Below are 22,720 nucleotides of genomic sequence, written 5' to 3' on the forward strand. Positions count from 1 at the left end.
GACTCACTTAGACAGACACTGAAATTGTCAACTATTACCCCATCCTTAAAATTGAGAACAGTCCCTTTTTAAGTTTTATTTTAGGTTCAGGGAGTATATGTGCAGGTTTGTCATATGGGTAAATTGCATGTTATGGAAGTTTGGTACAGAGATTATCTTGTCACCCAGATAATACGCATAGTACTCAATGGATAGTCTTTTCATCCTCACCCTTCTCCCACCCTCCACCCTCAAGTAGGCCCCAGTGTCTGTTTTTCTTTTCTTTGTGTCTATGTGTACTCGATGTTTGGCTCCCACTTACAAGAGAGAACATGCGGTATTTGGTTTTTTGTTCTTGCATTAGTTCACTTAGGATAGTGGCCTCTAGCTCCATCCATATTCCTGCAAAGGACAAGATCTCCTTAGTTTTTATGGCTGCATAGTATTCTATGATTTATATGGACCACATTTTCTTTATCCATTCTATCATTAATGGGCATTTACACTGATTCCGTGTCTTTGCTTCTGTGAATAGTGCTGTGATGAACATCCACGCACATGTGTCTTTACGGTAGAATGACTTAGATGCCTTTGGGTATATACCCAGTAATGGGATTTCTGAATTGAATAGTAGTTCTATTTTAAACTATTTAATAAATCACCAAACTGTTTTATACCATGGCTGAACTAATTTACATTCCTACCAGCAGCGTATACACGTTCCCTTCTCTCTACAGCCTCGCCAACATGTTTTTTGTTTTTTGTTTTTTGAGATGGAGTCTCGTTCTGTTGCCCAGGCTGGAGTGCAGTGGCACAATCTTGGCTCACCGCAACCTCTGCCTCCCAGGTTCAAGCAATTCTCCTGCCTCAGCCTCCTGAGTAGCTGGGATTACAGGCACCCACCACCACACCCAGCTAATTTTTTGTATTTTTAGTAGAGACGGGGTTTCTCCATGTTGGGCAGGCTGGTCTCGAACTCCTGACCTCAGGTGATCCACCTGCCTCGGCCTCCCAAAGTGCTGGGATTACAGGCGTCAGCCACTGCGCTGATCCAACATGTTATTTTTCCAGTTTTGTTTTGCTTTTTGTTTTTTGGTTTTTTGGTTTTTTTTTTTTTTTTGAGACAGGGTCTCACTTTGTTGCCCAGACTGGAGTACAGTGACAGTCACAGCTCACTGCAGCTTTGACCTCCCAGTTTCAAACAATCCTCCCACCTCAGCCTCCCAAGTAGCTGGGATCACAAGCATGTGCCACCACACCTGGCTAATTTTTATATTTTTGGTAGAGACAAGGTTTCACCATGTTGCCCAGGCTGGTCTCAAACTCCTGGGCTCAAACCATTCTCTTGCCTTGGCCTCCCAAAGTACTGGAATTACAGGTGTGAGCCAAGGCACCTGGCCTTGACTTTTCAATAACAGTCATTCTGACTGGTGTGAGATGGTATCTCATTGTGGTTTTGGTTTGCATTTATCTACTGGTTAGTGATGTTCAGCATTTTTGCTATGTTTGTTGGCCGCATGTATATCTTCTTTTGAAAAGTGTCTGTTCATGTCCTTTGCCCACTTTTTAATGGGGTTGTTTGTTTTTTGAAAAGCAGTCTTTAAAAGGATATTGAGCGGGTCACAAGATGAGTGTCAGGATCAAGCCCTTGCATTCTTAGGGACAGTGGATGGGGCTGGTTTTCCATTAAGGAAGCAGAGAGGGCAATTTAGGGAGCAAAATATGAGAGATGTCAGGAAATCCTTCCTGCTGCCCTCTCTCAATAAAATCTTTCTAACGGGTAATTGAAGCTTTCTTTCCACAATTAACATCCGGCTTTAAATGCAAATCCACTGGGGACATGAGATGAATGAACCCAAATTCTCTTTAAAGTATAGATGACTAGCACTGAAGTCTTTCTGGAAATCAGTTTCAATGCAGTGGAGGGAAGTAGAAAATGTGACTGCAGGGAGAGGCAGCCAGGAGCCCAGTAACACACTTTTCAATGTTCACAAATTTTGCCAGAAATTGGTCCTCAGTTTTAATCCAATAAAAAATCGTGAGAAACAAGTTCTGTCCTTGTAGCATTTTCTGGGCCGGAGACTCAACGGTTCTCCCCACACAGAGATCACATCCAATCGGGAGCCAACAATAGCTGTAGGCACTATTCACAATAGCAAAGACATGGAACCAACTCAAATGTCCATCAGTGATAGACTGGATAAAGAAAATGTGATACATATATACCATGGAATACTATGCAGCCATAAAAAAGGAATGAGATCATGTCCTTCACAGGGACATAGACGAAGCTGGAAGCCATTATCCTCAGCAAACTAACACAGGAACAGAAAACCAAGCACTGTATGTTCTCACTCATAAGTGGGAGCTGAATGATGAGAACACACAGACACAGGGAGGTGAACATCACACACCAGGGTCTGTCGGTGGGGGACAAGGGGAAGGAGAGCATCAGGACTAATAGCTAATGCATGCAGGGCTTAAAACCTACATAATGGGTTGCTAGGTACTGCAAACCACCATGGCACACGTACACCTATGTAATATACCTGCACGTTCTGCACATGGAACCTAGAACTTAAAATAAAATAAAATTTTTTAAAAGCTGTAGAACACATGCTAGGCAAGTGCCCAGTCACCTCCAAGGCACAGGGGAGCAGGGAGCCTTCCACCTTCCACCTTGGGATCATCACACAAAGGCTTGCTACGGTCTGCAGACCCCACATTCTAGGAGTCTCACAGCCGGCTGTGTGATGATGTCCACTAGGGCTGGCAGGATCCATCTGGCTGGTGGGGCTGGAGCAGAGAGTGCACACTGAGCACTCACGGACTCGCTGAGAAACCTCCACGCATGGCTGCCAGGCCCTGGCCCAGCAGACAAGCTTCCCGTCTCCCTTGAGAGGAAGTCAATTCCTGGTGAAAACAGAAATCCTCCCTCTTTATTTATTTACTTTTTAGAGACAGGGTCTTGCTCTGTCTTCCAGGCTGGAGTGCAGTGACACCATCATAGCTCACTGCAACCTCAGTCTCCTCACTTCAAGCTATCCTCTGCCTCAAACTCCCGAAGTGTTGGGATTACAGGCAAGCACCACCATGCCTAGCTAATTTTTCTAAGAGATGGGGTCTTGCTATGTTGCCCAGGCAGGTCTCAAACTCCTGGCCTTGAGTGATCCTCCTGCCTCAGACTCCCAAAGTGCTGAGATTAGAGGCATGAGTCACTGTGCCCAGCTCATCCTCTCTTTAAAGCAAGAATGTGAATACACACAAACACACATATACACCCACACACACACACACATATACACCCACACACACATACACTGACTCCCATATTCCAACATAATCTCCTTTGATCTTCTCAACGGCCCTGTGAACAGTCTGGGCAAATATTATCCCAATTAATGGGTGATAAAAGTGAGGCTCGGCAAGCTCAACTAACTCAGCCAACTCAATCCAACGAGTAACTGCAGGCCCAGGCTCTTGGGATATCACCACTCTCCGCCTTTCTGTGTAATTGCCCTAAATAACTCCCTTATGCTCAGTGCAGAGGATCGTGAAGCCAACTTGCCCCTCAACGGCAGCAGAGAGGTTTTAAATTTTTATGTTTTTAAATGAGGAGATGTTTTCAATTGTTCCCACCTCTGTAAGCCTTCTCCTCTGGATGAAAAGGAATCTGGCTGGCAAGGCTGCCCTGCAGATGGCCACAGCCAAATGCCTAACAGCTTCAGTGCTGCATTTGATTGCGAGCGATGAAGAAAAACAAAGAAATCCTTAAACTGTGAAGGGGCCCGTCTGGCTTCAGGACATTCTCTGGTGCCTATATTCAAGATGTGTGCAATGCCGCCTTTCCATAAGTTTTAGTGCATTCTTCTCTAGGATCTTTGAAGTTTCTCTGATGGAGAAAACATTTTCTTTAGTTATTGGCTTTTGTAAAAAGCAAAATATACGAGCCTTACGATCTTCAGTCTCACAGCTCATAAATACTTGTGCAGAAGCACAGCCAGGCCCGCAAGGACTTTTCCCCGTTTTCCAGGCAAAATCAAAGAAATGTGTGGCCCAACTACCACCGTCCCCTTAGTCAGAGGGAGAAGGGAACGTGCTGTCTTTGGAGTCTCCAGGCCCCTCCCAGAGACCAACAAGAAGGAGGCTAAGGACAAAGCCACTTTTCCATGTCAGTAAACTCAGGACTCATCGGAGAATCAACACAGCACACAATTTTTTTTTTTTTTTTTTTTTTTTTTGAGACGGAGTTTCACTCTGTCACCCAGGCTGGAGTGCAGTGGCACGATCTCTGCTCACTGCAACCTCCACCTCCTGGGTTCAAGCGATTCTCCTGCCTCAGCCTCCCGAGTAGCCGAGATTACAGGTGCCCGCCACTACGCCTGGCTAATTTTGGTATTTTTAGTAGACACAGGGTTTCACCATGTTGGCCAGGCCGGTCTGGAACTCCTGATCTCAAATGATCCACCGCCTCAGCCTCCCAAAGTGCTGGGATTACAGGCATGAGCCATTGCACCCGGCCCAGAATTTCCTCTTAACACACCTCTCTGTCCTTTCCTTTCACTGAAGCATTGCCTTGTACCCAATGGCAAATGACAATCTTTCTCAAATGTCATTTCTGACCCAGCACTTTCTTTTCAGGAACCTTCCCGGGCTCCCAGCAACCCAGCCCGTTGTATCAAATCAAAACTCCCCAGTCCCAAACCCAAGTGCCTACCTCTCACCTCCCTTCTCAACCTATCCACTGTGGCAGCTCTGTGGGGGTCCCCTCTCACCTGACCTCCACGCCTTTGCCTAAATGCTTCCTCCTTCTGTCATACTCAGTGAATGACTCATGTCCCCAAGCCTTCCTTGTTCTGGGTCCCTCAAGGTCTTCCTCCATCATGGTGTTTGTGAAAATGACATCTTTGCCTTGGGAATCAGGAAGACCTGAGTTCAAATCCCATCTCTGCCACTTAGCGGTTGTTCGAACTTTTTGGATAATGTGACAATGAGAACTAAAGTCAACAGGATGACACACATGCAGCTTCGTGTCTGGCACGGAGGAGACATTTTGCCTCATCTGGGTAGAGACACTTATGAAAAAAAAAACTTTTGACAAATTACATTAAACACAGTTTTTTGGTTTTTGGTTTTCCTGAGATGGAGTCTCGCTCTGTCACCCAGGCTGGAGTGCAGTGGCGCAATCTCAGTTCACTGCAGCTTCTGCCTCCCAGGTTCAAGCAATTCTCCTGCCCCAGCCTCCTGAGTAGCTGGGATTACAGGTCCATGCCACCATGCCCGGCTAATTTTTTTTTTTTTTTGTATTTTTAGTAGAGACAGGGTTTCACCATGTTGATCAGGCTGGTCTCGAAAAGACGGGGTTTCACCATGTTGATCAGGCTGGTCTTGAACTCCTAACCTCATGATCCGCCCTCCTCGGCCTCCCAAAGTGCTGGGATTACAGGCCTGAGCCACCACAGCTGGCCTAAATAGAGTTTAATCAAGCAAAGAATGATTGCAAATCCTGCAGCTCCCCTGATCAGCCACATGGCAGGAAAAGATTTACGGACAGAAAAAGGAAAGTAAGGTCTGGAAAACAGAAGTGAAGTGCAGAAACAGCTGATTGGTTACAGCTCAGGGTTTGCCTTATTGGAACCTGGTTTGAACAGGTGGCTGCCTCTGATTGGCCAAAACTCAGTGATTGACAAAGAGTAAGTGTCTATTTACACATCCAAGTAGGTTAGTTCACTGTGGATGGAGAAACCTTTAGGTCAGGGGTGTCCAATCTTTTGGCTTCCCTCCGCCACACTGGAAGAAGGATTATCTTGGGCCACACATAAAATACATTAACACTAACAATAGGTAATGAGCTAAAAAAAATTAAAAATTGCAAAGAAAAATCTCATAATATTTTAAGAAAGTTTATGAATGTGTGTTGGGCCACATTCAAAGCCATCCTGGGCCTCATATGACCTGTGGGCCACAGGGTGGGCAAGTTTGCTTTACGCAGAACTTAAAATATGTCAGGAAGAGCCAGAAGCAGTGGTTCACACCTATAACCCTAACATATTGGAAGGCCGAGGCAAGCGGATCACTTGAACTAAAGAGTTTGAGACCAGCCTGGGCAACATGGCAAGACCCTGTCTCTATTAAAAATACAAAAATGAGCTGGGCGTGGTGGCAGGCACCCATAATCCCAGCTACTCTGGAGGCTGAGTTAGGAAAATCGCTTGAACCCGGGAGGCAGAGGTTGCAGTGAGCCAAGATCACGCCACTGCACTCCAGCCTGGGCAACAGTGCAAGACTCCATCTTAAAAAAAAAAAAAAAAAAAAAAAAAAAAGTTGTCAGAGGGCTAAACTTAAAATACCCAAGCACTTTCAACTATGCAGCTGGAGAGAGTCAAAGAATTAGAGTTTTAGGTGCATTGACGGAAAGCCTCTTCCTTTCAATAAGACACTTAAATGCATGTAATGTATGTATTGTTAAGATTCCCAAGAGAGCCCTTTTCCCGAGGATCCTGTCCTAACTTACCTGACATTTCCCAATATCCCTTTCTTTCTTCCTATTGAGATCACCAAATTGGGGGCTTGGCGTGCTTTCTTGCCAATTCTTTCCTGGTCGAGTCTTCACTTCTTTTGCATTCCCCATGGGCTGCTAATCCTCATCCTAAAACAGGGCAGTTTACATCAGGGTACACAGGACCAAGGTCATGCTGATCGGGGAGAGGAAGAAGAAAGGAAGAGTGTGAGCAGGTATTAGGGCAGGCCCAGGGTTCCGGAACCTCATCACAGAGGTTGGTCTCGGTGGCGGAGCAGCCCGAGAGCTAAGATCCAAAAAATCATCAGAAAGTCTGGCTTGTCCCCAGTGGGGCCATGCCATCTGGCAGGCTGGCAGGGCCCAGGGATAATCCCTGCTTGGAAAAACAAGCAAATGCAGGAACAAACGAATAGATTGCCAAGTTCTGGATCTTCCAGGGCAGAGTTAGCCACTTCCTGCTTCTGAACAACACAGGGATACATTCAAGGAACCAGATGTTACCCAGGTGCTTTAAAAAGTGAAGGACTGGGCCAGGCATGGTGGCTCACGCCTGTAATCCCAGCACTTTGGGAGGCTGAGGCAGATGGATCATCTGAGATCAAGAGTCCGAGACCAGCCTGACCCAATATGGTGAAACTCTGTCTCTACTAAAAATACAAAAATTAGCTAGGTGTGGTGGCGTGCGCCTGTAATCCCAGCTACTCGAGAGGCGCTTGAACCCATGAGGCGAGTGGAGGTTAAAGTGAGCTGAGATTGTGCCACTGCACTCCAGCCTAGGTGACACAGTGAGACTCTGTCTCAAAAAAAAAAAAAAAGAAAGAAAGAAAAGAAAAGAAAAGAAAAGTAAAGAAAAAAAGAACTGGTTTGTTAAATGACCATCTCCCTGATAATGTATGGCTGGAAGTGGTCTCACGTGCTGGACAGACTCAGGGGATAATGGAGTTGGGAGAGTGGCAGAGTAAGGGTGACAGCCACAAGTGGCCAATAATCATGTGAAAAAAAATCTCAACATCACTGATCATTAGAGAAATGCAAATCAAAACCACAATGAGATACCATCTCACACCAGTCAAAACTGGCTATTACTAAAAAGTCAAAAAATAACAGATGCTGGTGAGGTTGTAGAGAAAAAGGAATGCTTATACACTGTTGGTGGGAGTGTAAATTAGTTCAGCCATTGTGGACAGTGTGGTGATTCCTCAAAGACCTAAAGACAGAAATACTATTGGACCCAGCAATCTCATTACTAGGTATATACTCAAAGGAATATAAATCATTCTACCATGAAGACACGTGCACACGTACATTCGTTGCAGCACTATTCACAATAGCAAAGACATGGAATCAACCCATCAATGATAGACTAGATAAAGAAAATGTGGTACATATACATCATGGAATACTATGCAACCATAAAACAGAATGAGATCATGTCCTTTGCAGGAACATGGATGGAGCTGGAGGCCATTATCCTTAGCAAACTAACACAAGAACAGAAAACCAAATACTGCATGTTCTTACTTACAAGTGGGAACTAAATGATGAGAACACATGGACATACAGAGGGGAATAACATACACTGAGGCCTACTGGAGGGTGGAGGGTGGGAGGAGAGAGAGGATCAGGAAAAATAACTAACATATACTAGGCTTAATACCTGGGTGACAAAATAATCTGTACAAGAAACCCCCATAACACAAGTTTACCTATGTAACAAATCTGCGCTTGTAACCCTAAACTTAAAATAAAAGTTAAAAAAAAAAAAAGAGTAACAGCTATGAGGGCACCTAGAGGAGAAGCCGGGAAGCTAGGAGATTAAGATTCTCCTCACTCTACCAGGAGCCCACAGTCCATGTGACCAGCTCCATGGGGTGCAGCAAGCTCAGACCCCATGGGATCAGGCTGGTGTTGGCATTCAAAGGATGCACAGTATAGTTAGGGGGCTTGTCTTACTCAGCCCAGGTTGCCCTAACAAAATACCACAGGCTGCCTAATTTGTAAATGAACAGACATTCATTTCTCATAGCTCTGGAGGCTGGGAAGTTCAAATTTGGTGGTCAATGGTGGGTTCAGGTGAAGGCTCTCTTCCTGGCTTTGTAGATGGCCACTTTCTCACTGTGTCCTCACATGGCAGAGAGAGAAGGCTCTGGGTCTCTTCCTATTCTTATAAGGACACTAATTCCATCATGGGAGCCCCACCCTCATGACCTCATCTGAACCTAAGGTCTCCCAAAAAGTCTATGTGCAAATACTGTGACACTGGGAGTTAGGGCTTCAACATAGGGTTTTGGAGGAACACAAACCTGCAGTCCATAACAAGCGTTAAATAGGGAGCTGATGTTCAAAAATCATCCAGAATTAGCACTATCCGTAGGACAATCTAGTTTTAGACTACTCCATTGGCAGGGAAGGTGTATGCAATGTACTGTGTAGACCAGTTTAGCAGATGGTGGTAGCTGCAGGGTTCTTTTTAATTATGCGTTCTTCTGATAATAGAATATATCCTGCTTTCAAAGATGCACCCATGAAGCCAGGCACAGTGGCTCACAACTGTAATCCCAGCACTTTCAGAGGCTGAGGCGGGTGGATCACTTGAGGTCAGGAGTTCAAGACCAGCCTGGCCAACATGGTGAAACCCCATCTCTACTAAAAATAAAATTAAAAAATTAGCTGGGCATAGTGGCAGTCACCTGTAATCCCAGCTACTCGGGAGGCTGAGGCAGGAGAATCGCTGGAACTCAGGAGGTGGAGATCGCAGTGAGCAGAGACCACACCATTGCACTCCAGCCTGGGTGACAGAAAGAAACTCTATTTCAAAAAAAAAAAGATCCCATCTGCATATTTAGGGACAGTTATGAGATTTGGATCTACATAGACTACCCCATCCCCTTGCTGCAATAATTGGTCGGTGGAGGGTCACATGAACCAAGCTGAACCAATGAGAGCCATTCCTGGGATTTTCGCTAGAGTTGTTGGTGGGGGTGGTGGGGTGTATTAGTCCATTCCCATATTGCTGTAAATACCTGAGACTGGGTGATTTATAAAGAAAAGAGGCTTAATTGGTTCACAGTTCAGGAGGCTGTACAGGAAACATGACTCTGGCATCTGCTCAGTTTCCGGAAGGTCTCAGTAAACTTACAATCATGGCAGAAGTCAAAAAGGGAGCCATGATGTCACATGGCTGGAGCAGCCAGGTTGGGAGGAGAAGGTGCTACACACTTTTAAACAACCAGATCTCATGAAAACTCACTCACTCCCTACCACAAGAACAGCACCGAGGATGGTGCCAACCCATTCAGGAGAAACCCACCCCTCTGATGCAGTCACCTCCCACCAGGCCTCACCTCCAGCACTGGGGATTACATTTCAACATGAGATTAGGGTGGGGACACAGATCCAAACCATATCGGGGGGGGGGGGGGGTGCACTCTTTCACTGGGATTACCCAGCTTCAAGGACAATGTAGGTCAATAGCTGTTGAAGGTCATTCTTGCCAATGCATGGGGAGAAAGTCTGTCTGAGAATGAAAACCACCCAGAGAAAAAGAACCAGGAAATGAAAAAGTCCTGATGATTAGTCGATGAAACCCTAGATTGAACCATACTTGAAAACCATATTCCTCTCCCTTGAGCTTCCCTAGGGCATGAGCCAGTCACTATCTCTTTTTCTTTCAATTCAGGTCTCCATGACTTATAGCCAAAATCATTCTGACGCACACCACATGTGACTCAATGCCTCAGGAATGGGCTGAGGTCCAATCTTCTGGTGTCTTGCCTTCATTTCTGGGTGCTAAGCAGGACTGGGACAGACAGGGGCCATGTCTGGAGAGCAGCAATGTACAGAAGCCCCAGCCCCACAAAGGCAAGATGAAAAGCTCATGGCACCTCCCAGGGTACACCCTCTTGGCACAATTTTAAAAACACCCAAAATTTGGCACCAGGCAGACTGTATTCAAGTCTTCATTCTTCCATTTACCAGCTATATGACCTGAGCTGGCTATTTCATCACTCTGGGCCTTCATTTCTCCATCTTTTAAAAAAAATGATAACAGCATCTACCTCGTAGGCTTTTTGTGAAGTTTTAATGAGTTCGGGAATATGAAGGACTTGATCCCATGTCTGGCACACGGCAGGTGTTTGATAAATGGCAGCAATTTCATGTCGCCGTGGTATACCTGTCCTTGCATGTTCAGCATGGGGAACAGGGGCAGCATAGATTATTGAAATGTTACATGAGACCCTCAAAAGAACATTTCCATCAAATGTTTCCATCTTTCTCCAGGTTTGTTTTTTTTTTTTTCTTTTTTAATCAAAGCTGCTAACTGTCAATCAAATCACCCAGAGATAGGAAAGGAGGAGAAAAATCACAGGGTTGGAGCCTCTGGGTGGTGAGGACTGGACCCAAGGTGGCATCCACAGCTACCAGCTTCTCTTTTTTGTGGTGGAGAATTGGGCATCGGAGACTCTGTCTCATCCCTGAAGTGAGTCCTTACTCTTTGCATGTGACACCTGCAAAGTCTGAGTGTCACCTCCGGCCCTCCTATGCCACCCTGTCCCAGCCTGTCCTGTGCAGAAGTTTCTTTTGGGTAGTGCCGGTCTGTACAAGCCTTGCTTCTCCAAGCAGAGTCTGTATCTCATCTCCGGTCCAGTGCAGAGGCAGCATGGAATAGCAGCGCCCACCCTTGATGAGGAATCCGGAAATTCAAGTTCTATGCTGGGGGCAGGTGGCACATTTCACCACCACCTTTCACACCAACTACTCTTGGCTGGACCTCAGTTTCCCCATCTGTAAACTGGGAGTGCAAACCAGATGGCCTCGAAGGTCCTTTCCTGCTAGGTCTGTGAGTTTACAGAGACCAGCCTTAATTAGCACTCTCTCTACTTTGCTTCAAAATAATGGTCCTTCCTGAACCTTCCACAAACTCTTCCTCAGTGGACTCCAGCTCATATCCTGTTGTTAGAGGTAAGTTCATATCAAACCATAATTTTGTCCTCCTGCAGCCAGTATTCAGGTGTGTTCAGGGATGGGGAGATTACCAGGTGACATGGTTCTCAGACGCACAGCATCAGCATTACCTGGGAACCCACTAGAGATGCAAATTCTGGCCCCCAGTAATCCCAGCACTTTGGGAGGCCAAGGCAGGAAGATAACTTGAGGCCAGGAGTTTAAGACCAATCTGGGCAACAAAGTGAGACCCAGTCTCTACAAAATAAAAATGTTAATAACAAAAAAACAACAAAAAAAAGCTAACCAGGTGTGGTGGTGCATGCCTGTAGTTTCAGCTGCACAGGAGGCCCAGGCACGAGAATTACTTGAGCCCAGGAATTTGAGGCTGCAGTGAGCCATGATCATTCCAGCTGCACTCCAGCCCAGGCAACAGAATAAGATCCCACCTCCAAACAAAAAAAAATAAAAATTTAAACTAAAAAAAAGAGAGATGCAAATTCTCAGACCCCGATTCAGACTTCCTGGGGATGGAGCCCAGTAGTCTGTGTTTTTTTGTTGTTTGTTTTGTTCTGAGACGGAGTTTCGCTCTTGTTGCCCAGGCTGGAGTACAATGGCGCGATCTCAGCTCACCGCAACCTCCATCTCCTGGGTTCAAGTGATTCTCCTGCCTCAGCCTCCCGAGTAGCTGGGATTACAGACATGCGCCACCAGACCAGGCTAATTTTGTATTTTTAGTAAAAACGGGATTTCTCCATGTTGGTCAGGCTGGTCTCAACTCCCACCCTCAGGTGATCCACCCACCTCAGTCTCACAAAGTGCTGGGATTACAGGCATGAGCCACGGCACCCGGCCCCAGACTGTGTTTTAAGAAGACTTTTAGGTGATTCTGACACGTGCTAAAGTTTGAGAATCACTAGAAAGTCTAGAGCTGTACTGTCCAATAAGACAGGCACTGTGTGTGGCTATTTAAATTTAAAGTAGTAAAGAGTAAACAAAACTTGAAAGTCAGTTCCTCAGCCTCACTAGCCTCATCTCAAGTGCTCCAGAGCCCTGTGTGGCTAGCGGCTACCATATTGGACAGGGCAGAAATGGAATATTTCCATCATTGCAGAAAGTTCTTTTGGGTAGCACTGGTCTAAACAAGCCGTGCTTCTCCAAGTGGGGTCTGTAGGCCAACAGCTTTGGCCTCACTAGGAGCTTGTTGAAAATGCAGGCTCTCCCCCGTTATGCTAGACCTGCTGAATAAGAAGCTACAACTTAATAAGATTCCCAGGTCACTGGAATGCACCTTCAAGTATGAGAATGGCAAGTATGGTTGCTCATGCCTGTACTCCCAGCACTTTGGGAGGCAGAGGCAGGAGGGTTGCTTGAGGCCAGGAATTTGAAACTAGCCTGGGCAACATAGCAAGACCTCGTCTCTACAGAAAATTTTTAAATTAGCCGGGTGTGGTGGCATGCACCTGTAGTCCCAGCTACTCAAGAGGCTGAGGCAGGAGGATCCCTTGAGCCCAGGAGATGGAGGCTGCAGTGCGCTATGATGGTGCCACTGTACTCCAGCCGAGCGATAGAGCCTGTCTCTAAAATTTAAAATAAAAAAAGTCTGAGAAGCAGTAGGTTGTACTATTCAGACAGAACTGGAATGATTTCCCTAACACCGCTAACACAGAGTATAACAACATATTTGCCACAAAGTTATCAGAGCCCACCTGCGTTAGGACACAACCTTACAGCCTCTATAAAACCCGACACTGCAATGATGGCACACTCAAACAACACAACAATTTCCGGCATCTCAGCATTACAATCAACATAAGTCACAGGCATTGCGGCCTCCATAAATGACAACCATGTCGCTATGACCATGCAAACAAGGTCACGGCCATCACACCATATGGTAACACACCATAACACACCATATGGTAACACACCATAGCCATTGCCAGAATTACATTATTGCTTTATGCATGCTAGCATCCTCTTGTCCACTACCCCACGACTGGGGGTCCACAATGGACTTGGGAAAGATGGCTTATCCAGGAACCTATACTACAGGACTCACTGCCACAAAGCTCTCAATGGCCATAGGGTTTGTGAAGGCTGCCTGTGGTCTGATTCCCAAGGATGCTGAAATTGACATTGAGAATCAGGCTTCCTGTGTTGCCATGGAAAGTCTCATTGTCAACTATTCCCAAGCCCAGAATGAGACGTCACTGTTCATCTCAGAGGAGAGGCACCTACCAGCTTCTTATCCACACCTGCGGAGGAGAGGCTGTGGCCCTCCAACCAGGAAATGCTGGTTATCCGGAAAATCCACTTTGATGAAAACATCCTACTGGCAAGACCATCTCCAGGTTGCCAGACCATAAGATGATTAGTCAGTCTCAGGGAGGCTCCTAAAAGGGGTGTTGATGGCTCAGACAAATGGATAGCAATGATGATTTTTATAAGACCACTAATAAAATAGAAGCAATGTTGTGGTTTGTTTGATTTTACCTGCTCTCGTGGCCTCTTAGCCTAACCCTCAAATATGGCCCGTCGTGAAGATAATAGCATCAATTAACCCCAGCCTGATAGCTATGATTAGACCAGGACTCTTCTAGAGCTAGAAGCTAGTAGGTTTGCAGGGATAGGTGGGCAGCTTTCAGAGAGTCCTTCCACTAGCGGATGCTCATGAGGCTGCCGGTCTCAAAACAGTAATTACAAGTTGCCCTGGACCATAACCCCGAACTATAAGCTCCACTCCTGGCCAGGCGTGGTGGCTTATGCCTATAATCCCAGCACTTTGGGAGGCGGGGGTGGGAGGATTGATGGAGGCCAGGAGTCCAAGAACAGCCTGGGTAACACAGCGAGACATCATCTCTACCAAAAAATATACATATATACAAAAATTAGCAGGACATAGTGGTGTGCACGTGTAGTCCCAGTACTCTGAAGGCTTATGCAGGAGGATCGCTTGAGCCCAGGAGTTGAAGGCTGCAGTGATCTAAGATCACACCATTGCCCTCCAGCCTGGGTGATAGAGCAAGACCTTGTCTCTAAAAAAAAAATAAATAAAAGCTCAGATAGATCCCAAAGCCTGCATTCCTGTTTTGCTGATATATGAACAAAACCAAAGATGTCCCCCAGCCTCAAGTGACCCCCGAATAGAATCCACCGTGTCTTTTGCTCAGCCTGGCAACTAAAGCCAACATCAGGACATGCACAGGACTCTGGAAAATACACTGGGCTGGAAGTCAAGAAAGAGGAATCCGAGGGCCAGCCCAACTGCTTGCTAAGCCTCAGTTTTCTCACCTAGAAGAAATGGGAGGGGGATAATGAAGTTTTGCAGTTATGGCTATATCATGAATCACTCCAAACTGAGCAGTGTAAAACACCCATTTCTTAGGCTCACAGATTCTGTGGGTCAGGAATTAAGACAGAGCAGAAGGGGAATGGTTTATACCTGCCTCATGGTGTCTGGGGCCTTAGCTGGAGGATTTTAACAGCTGAGACTAGAACAGCTGGGGCTTCTCCAGCAGATTGCCCTGTCTCTACACGGTCTCTCATTGTGACCCCTTCTGCACGGAGGCTTCTTAGTGTTTCAAAGACACGTGTCCTGACAGAGAGGCTGAGGAAGCTTCGCCACCGTAGGTGACACAGCCTCAGAAATCACACTGCGGCTGGGCACAGTAGCTCACGCCTGTAATCCCAGCACTTTGGGTGGCCAAAGTGGGTGGATCACCTGAGGTCATGAGTTCGAGACCAGCCTGGCCAACATGGTGAAACCCCATCTCTACTAAAAAAAAAAAAAAAAAATAGCTGGGCGTGGTGGTATGCACCTGTAATCCCAGCTACTCGGGAGGCTGAGGCATGAGAATCACTTGAACCTGGGAGGTATAGGTTGCAGTGAGCCGAGATCATGCTACTGCACTCCAGCCTGGGCAACAGAGTGAGACTCCATCTCAAAAAAGAGAAAAAAGAAAAAAAAGAAATCACACTGCCTTCCTTTTTGCAGCTTTCTATTAACTAGGCCATTAAAAAGTCCATCAGGCTAGGTGCAGTGGCTCATGCTTGTAATCCCAGCACTTTGTGAGGCAGAGGCAGGTGGATCACTTGAGCTCAGGAGTTCCAGAACAGCCAGAGCAACATGATGAAACCTCGTCTCTACAAAAAAAAAAAAAAAAAAAATTAGCCAGAAGTGGTGGCACGTGCCTGTAGTCCCAGCTACTCGGGAGACTGAAGTAGGAGGATCACTTGAGCCCGGGAGTTCCAGGCTGCAGTGAGCTGTGATCGATCGTGCCACTACACTTCAGCCTGGGCAACAGAGTGAAAGCCTGTCTCAAGAAAAAAAAAAAAAAAAAGCCCATTCATATTCAAAGGAAGGAAATGTAGACCCCAGCCTCTCAATGGAGAATGTCAGTGTCACATCGTAAGAAGAGCATGGGATGGGGTAAGATCAGTGTGGCCATTTTTGGAAAATACAAGCTGCCCCAATAATATCTTCCTTAAAGAGCCCGCACAAGGATTAAGTGCTGTGTGGCTGTAAACTCACGCGGGTGATGTAAAGTGTTGCCCTCACATAGCCCATCTAGTTGAAAGAGGCAGTGTGTACCTAAATCACTCTAATTCAAAAAAGCACATGAAAAAGATGAGTTGCTACAGATGGGAGATTAATAAGGATGTAACAGAATTAGGAAGAATGAACAGGTGGACAGACCAGGATGAATGAGAGAAAGTCCTCTGCAAATAGTCAAGGGCTTGGTATCTCAGTGATTGCGATAATGACCGCTGTAATCTGGAGAGAAATACAGGAAGACACATGAATTGCCCAACTTTTTTACTCTTGGAAGAAAACATCACTTCCCCATCCCAAATCTAAGATGCATTTTTAACATTCAATCAATCATTCATCCAACAACTATTAATGAAGGGTCTAGTACCTGCCAGGCATGATGGAAAACTGGAAGATGAACAAGACTTGGTGTCGGCTCTCAAGGGGAGATGAAATACACATTTTAAATGACCGGTCCAATGTGGGTACAGACGGAGAAAGTTGGCAAATGACACACGTATACGCTGCACCCCGCTGCACCCTGCTATTTTTCCCAGGTTGAATTCGACTCTGGAAAACGAATCCCCACCAGCTAGGGCTCTTGTCCTTGCTCAACCTCCACCAGAGAAAGATGCTAGTCCCCAGCCACAGCTAGGTTACCCTGCAGTTTCCTTTTCTTGCTCCTTTTTGGCACTTCTCTAGCTCCTGCCCTTCCTCCAGGACTGGCCTCCACGGTCATGATCCCCAGATCCACCTCCAGTCCCTGCTTCCCCACCCAAACGGGGGTTAACATTTTCTAATGTTCCCTGCAGGGTTTGAAGTGCAGCTGTTACTGCCATTTGGAAATGGCTTTAAAAAAAAAAAAAAAAAAAGGCTCAGCTCCTTCTTGGAAACACCCACAGTGCCATCCTCTGGCGAAAGTCGGGAATTCCACATGCTGCAAGCTTCACAGTGGAATTAGGGGATGGCCTTTTAAATATCTCCTTGGAGATACTTGCAAAGAACTCCCCTGCTCCGCATGTGACCTCACTATCTCCTGCAGCAGGAGTCTGGAGGTTGATTCTGCTTCCCCTGTGGAAATCCTAGGAATTGAAAGCAAGTCGCCAGGGAGCCTGGGTCCTCAAGGAAAAAAGGAGGAAGGGATGTTACAGCCCCAGGATATGAGAATGAAACTCTGCATTCTCTCTTTTGGTCAGCAGGTGAGAGGTTGTTTGTTTGTTTGTTTTTTGTTTTTTGAGACAGAGTCTCACTCTGTCACCCAGGCTGGAGTGCAGTGGCGCGATTACAGTTCACTGCCACCTCCACCTCCTGGGTTCAAGTGATTCTCCTGCCTGCCTCAGCCTCCCGAGTGGCTGAGATTACCGGCATGCACCACCATGCCTAACTAATTTTTGTAAGTTTAGTAGAAATGGGGTTTCACCATGTTGGCCAGGCAGGTCTCAAACTCCCGACCTCAGGCAATCCACCCGCCTTGGCCTCCCAAAGTGCTGGGATTACAGACATGAGCCACTGCACCTGGCCAGCAGGTGAATTTATTCTGCAAAATAAGAGTGGAGTGAGTTGGAGGACTCTCTCCCCAGATGTGGGTTCACTGGCAGGGGAGCGATGCTTGGAGAGACAAAAAGGCAGTGAGGCCAGTACCCCGACTGGAACTCAGTCTGCATTGGAGCTTTCTGCCCAAGAAAAAAAAAAGGATTAAGAAAACTTAGGCCTCCCAAAGGCCAAGAGGGGACGATAACTTAAGGCCAGGAGTTCAAGACCAACCTGGGAAACATAGCAAGACCCCATCTTTAGTTAAAAAAAACCAGCAGATGTTTACATGTAGGTCATACTTGTTTCTATCTGGTATTTCCTCCATAAGTAAATTTAGATTCACCTATTCATTTGTCAAGATTCATTTGTTCCTTCAACAGATAGTTTTTGGTGCCTGGCACTAACCCAGTGCTAAGAATACCAAATACACAAAAGTTCCTGTGTTTGTGGAGGAAAAGGAGACAAAGAATAAAAAAAATATGTAAGTAAACCACATAGGATATTAAGAAGGTGCTAAGTAAAACAGCCACAGCCACAAAAAGCGACAAAGAGTGATGGGGTGGTGATGGGGGAAGACCTGGAGATGGTGAGGAATAACCTTTGGCTTCCAGAGGAGAGAGGGAACTCCAGGCAGAGGGAACAGCCAGCACTAAGTCCCTGAGATGGGAGGGTGCTCGCTATGCTTGAGAAACCATCAGGGAGCCAATATGGTGGCATGAGAGCAAGTGAGAAGAGCAGATGAAGAAGACGCAGAGATATCTCTGGGTCCAGATTCTATAGGAACTTGCAGGCCATTACAGATGTTGACTTTTCCTCTGATGAAAGGGGACCCTTGCAGGGTTTTGAGGACCTGGTCTGATTTCTGTGTTAACCTCTGCACACATTCTGCTGCACGTTGAGGATGAAAGGAAGGGCACAGTGGTAGAAATGGTAGAACAGTTGGGAGGCTGTTGCAGTAATCCAAGCAAAAAGAAGAGTGTGGATTGGACCAGGGTGGTAGCAGTGTGGGTGGTGAGAAACGGCTGGATTCAGGACACAGTAGTCCCTGGTTTCAATTACCTGCAGTCAACTGTTATCTGAAAATAGTAAATGGAAAATTCCAGAAGTCAACAATTCATAAGTTTCAAATTGCATGCTGTTTCAAGTGGCGTGATGAATTCTCTCACCATTCTGCTCTGTCACACCCAAGATGCGAATCATCCTTTTGTCCAGTGGATCTACGCTGTTTACACCACCCACCCAATAGTTACTTAATAGCTGTCTCAATTATCAGATGGACTGTCAAGGTATCACAGCATTGGTGTTCAAGGTCAATAGCAACCTAACGCTATGTCATGATGCCTGATCATCCACCTCACTTCTTCTCAAGATGTAGGTGTTTTATCATCTGGTATCATCACAAGAAGAAGGAAAGGTGGAGTACAATAAGCTATTTCATGAGAGAGAGATCACATTCACATTACTTTTACTAAAGTGTATTATTATAAATCGGGTGCAGTGGCTCACACCTGTAATCCCAACACTTTAGGAGGCCAGTGATGGTGGATCGCTTCAGCCCAGGAGTTAGAGACCAGCCTGGGCAACATAGCGAGACCCTCATCTCTACAAAAAAAAACTGAAAAATAGCCAAGCGTGATAGCACGTGCCTGAAGTTCCCAGCTATTCAGGAGACTGAGGTGGGAGGATCACTTGAGCCCAGGAGGTGGAGGTTACAGTGAGCAGTCATGGCACCACTGCACTCCAGCCTTGGTGACAGAGTAAGACCCTGTGTCCAAAAAAAGGATATTATTATAATTATTCTGTTTCCTTATTATTGTTGCTAATCTCTTACCGTGCCTAATTTATAAATTAAACTCTATCATAGGCATGTAGGAAAAAGCATAGTAGCTATAGGATTCGGCACTACCCACAGTCTCAAGCATCCACTGGGGGTCTCGGAAGGTATCCCCCATGGATAAACAGGAAATACCGCGTGTTGTGATGGTGGAACCAAGTATGGATGATGCTGCAAGGTCAGATGTGCTGCAAACAGAAAGAAGGTAGCCAAGGAGGACCCCAGGGTTTTTAGACTGAGCACATGCAAGGCCTCCATTGCCATTAAGTGAAATGAGGATGGCTGCAGAAGCAGCAGGTTTGGGAGAAAGACAAAAAGTCCAACACTGAAGCGTTAACATCTCCAGCAGATGCCAATGTAACTATGCAGAACCACTCAATTGGAGTATCTTCCCCCATTGAGGCACTACATAAACACTGGCCCAGAAGATACGGTGGTGACTGGTTTCAAAAAGTTAGGCTGGGGTGTAGTGGCTTGCGGCTGTAATCCCAGTATTTTGGGAGGCCAAGGCAGGAGGATCTCTTGAGCTCAGGAGTTCGAGACCAGCCCGGGCAACATAGAGAGACACTATCTCTACGAAGATTTAAAAATTAGCCAGGTGTCATGGTGCATGCTTGTGGTCCCAGCTACTTGGAGGCTGAGGTGGGAGGATCGCCTGGGCCTGGGGGCTTGAGACTGCAATAAGCCGTGATCACACCACTGCACTCCAGCCTGGGTGACAGAGAAAGACCCTATCAAAAAAAAAAAAAAGAAAGAAAGAAAGAAAAAAGGTTGCATGGGATAAGAAAACAGGCCACCCTGCAAAGGCTAGCCAAGAGCTGAAGCTCTGATGGGGAGAAGGTTGTATAATGTCGGCAAGTTCAGACATAGCAGGAGAAAAGGCCAGGAAGCTGACTAGGGGCAGCTTCAGAAACATCCCATAATCCCTTAGAGAAAACAAAAGCCACCCTGGACCCAAAGGCAAAAAAGAATAGGTTTGAGGAGCACATTGGATGGGGCTTGTATGATGCATATTTTAGAATGCTTGCCCCAGCCAGGCCTCCTTCTCAATGAGTCTTTCCTCACCCAGAGTCCCTGACACTCTAAACATGTTTTATTCCAAGAGGCCTAAGGTCTCTCCACCTTCGTTCCATCTACCTCCCAATGGACACAGCCAGTTGAACCAGAAGTGTGGTGGATATTGATACATGGTCTGCAAATCCTTGGTATGTCAAAGACCCATCAAATTCCCTCCTGAAACTCTGAAATAGGAGACAAAGACATTTGATGGTCAATGGCTGGTACCAGAATGGAAAGGTGATCAAGTAGAGAGAGAACATGATGAGTAGCCTGGGGGTCACATGCAAGAGAGTACACAGAGGAATATGAAAGAGGAATGGGGCAGACACAAAGATGAGCAGAAATGAGAGTAATCACCTCACAACTGATAGACGGAGAAAGAGGCCTCAGTTCTTGGCTCTCCCAACCTCTATATTCAATGCCACCATGTTGTACAACTCAAGAGATCACTATGTACCTCATGGTCCGTGCAAACAATATCTTTGGAATTGTGCAGTGCACAGCTTGTGCAAATGAACATGGCAGTACCGTCTCTAGCTATATTTTATTCCTGTGACCATGACATTGCCTATTGTGTCTTCACAGTAATCCTTTTCCATGAGCTAGCATGATGGGTTTCTGTTTCTTTCCAGCAAGAGTTTTGACCAAGCACAGGCTCAGGAGGCACAGACCATTATACTGGATTCCTAATCCCTTGATCAATTGGATCTAAGATCATCGGTATCTGTGTTGTGGATTTCCAGGAAGTGTCATTCACCTAGGGACACTGAACCTAACTGTTTGAGGACCTGAAAAGCAAGTACACATAATCTGCTAATGCTGGGAGAAACGGCCACCTTCTTCTTTAATGGAATTTGTGATCACAGTCTCTTTGGTATGTTTGTAGTGTGTTGGCACATAGACCTATAAAGATAAGACTAAGAGAGATGGTGGCCAGAAACAGTGGGAAACTAGTTTGGTAAAGACCAGTTTTACCCAGGTTAGAAAATTTTCATCCAGTGCTGAGTGGCTGGCAGATCCCATGTCTGGGATTGCCTAATTCCTGCATAAAATTCTCATCCCTCTTAAGCAAATTCAGCTATACGCATATTGCCTCTCCTCGGGTCCTCACCATCTTTGCCTGGAAGAGAAGCACATAATACACAAGAAAGCCTACAGGCACCTAAGCAGAGGGAGACAGGTGATCAAGGATGTTTGAAAATCATTTTCCTGGCCGGGCACCATGGCTCACACCTGTAATCTCAGCACTTTGGGAGGCCAAGGTGAGCAGACTGCTTCAGCTCAGGAGTTCAAGACTAGCCTGGGCAACATGGCAAAACCCTGTCTCTACCAAAAAATACAAAAAATTAGCTGGGCATGGTGGCACACACCTGTGGTCCCAGCTACTCGGGAGGCTGAAGTGGGACGTTGCCTTCCACCCGGGAAGCAGCAAGCGGAGGCTGAAGTGAGCTGAGATTGCGTCATGGCACTCCAGCCTGGGCAACAGAGTGAGACCCGTCTTTAAAAAAGAAAGAAGAGAAAATTATTTTCCTCTTCCCATCTTCTTCCCTCTCCAGCTCTCTGGAGTCTGAGGTCCCCTGCACTTAAATCTCTAATTTATCTATGTTGTAGCTCATGAAAAGAAATTTTTAACAGCAAGCCTTATATTCATTCATATTTCATGTACCTTCCCATGTTAGACAAAGTACATTCCTCAAAAAAAATTCCTCCACTTATTCTAAGCATATTGCAAAGCCCACTCTTTGCATATGCGTTGGTTTTGTGACTATCAGAGTCTCCTCCCCCACCCCAGGCTGCCACTAATAAATCAAATCACTTAATGCTGTTTTGAATAAATGGAAAGATCAGAGTGCAATTCTAATGCTGTGGTGTTAGGCATTTGTTTGATGGAGGTAACATTTTTCACAACAAGATACATTTCTGTTTCCTCGAGTTATCATTAAAAACAGAAATTGAGCCATATATTGATGGACTCAAACTACAGTGCATACGTTTTGTGGATTCTAAAAACAAACAACCAAAAAAAAAAAAAAATGATGATGGAAAGGCTGAAAGGCAGCCTGAGTGTTGCCTGGCATTCTGGTGCATGAGGTCTCTAACAGTGGTTCTCAGAGCAGGCCCCAGCCCAGCCACAGCAACAAACCCTGGGAACTTGTGGGAAGTGAACATTTGTGAGTCTCACCCCACACCTACCGACTAGGCATGCTGGGTTCTGGGTTTTTTTCTTTTCTTTTGAGACAGAGTCTTGCTCTGTGACCCAGGCTGGAGTGCAATGGCATAATCTCTGCTCACTGCAAACTCTGCCTCCCGGGTTCAA

General features: G+C 46.1%; 1 long non-coding RNA gene across 1 annotated transcript in view; it reads right to left on the minus strand.

The window, feature by feature from the left end:
* Positions 1 to 239: 239 nt before the first annotated feature.
* The window catches only part of LOC131381943 (uncharacterized), a 143,105-nt gene continuing 120,624 nt past the window's right edge, over positions 240 to 22,720 (minus strand). The window contains exon 3 of the long non-coding RNA XR_009211022.1: positions 240 to 381. This is a non-coding gene — a long non-coding RNA (uncharacterized LOC131381943). The remainder of the gene's footprint in view (positions 382 to 22,720) is intronic.

Source organism: Hylobates moloch, unplaced genomic scaffold (assembly GCF_009828535.3).
Source record: "Hylobates moloch isolate HMO894 unplaced genomic scaffold, HMol_V3 SCAFFOLD_1, whole genome shotgun sequence".
Taxonomy (NCBI): Eukaryota; Metazoa; Chordata; class Mammalia; order Primates; family Hylobatidae; genus Hylobates; species Hylobates moloch.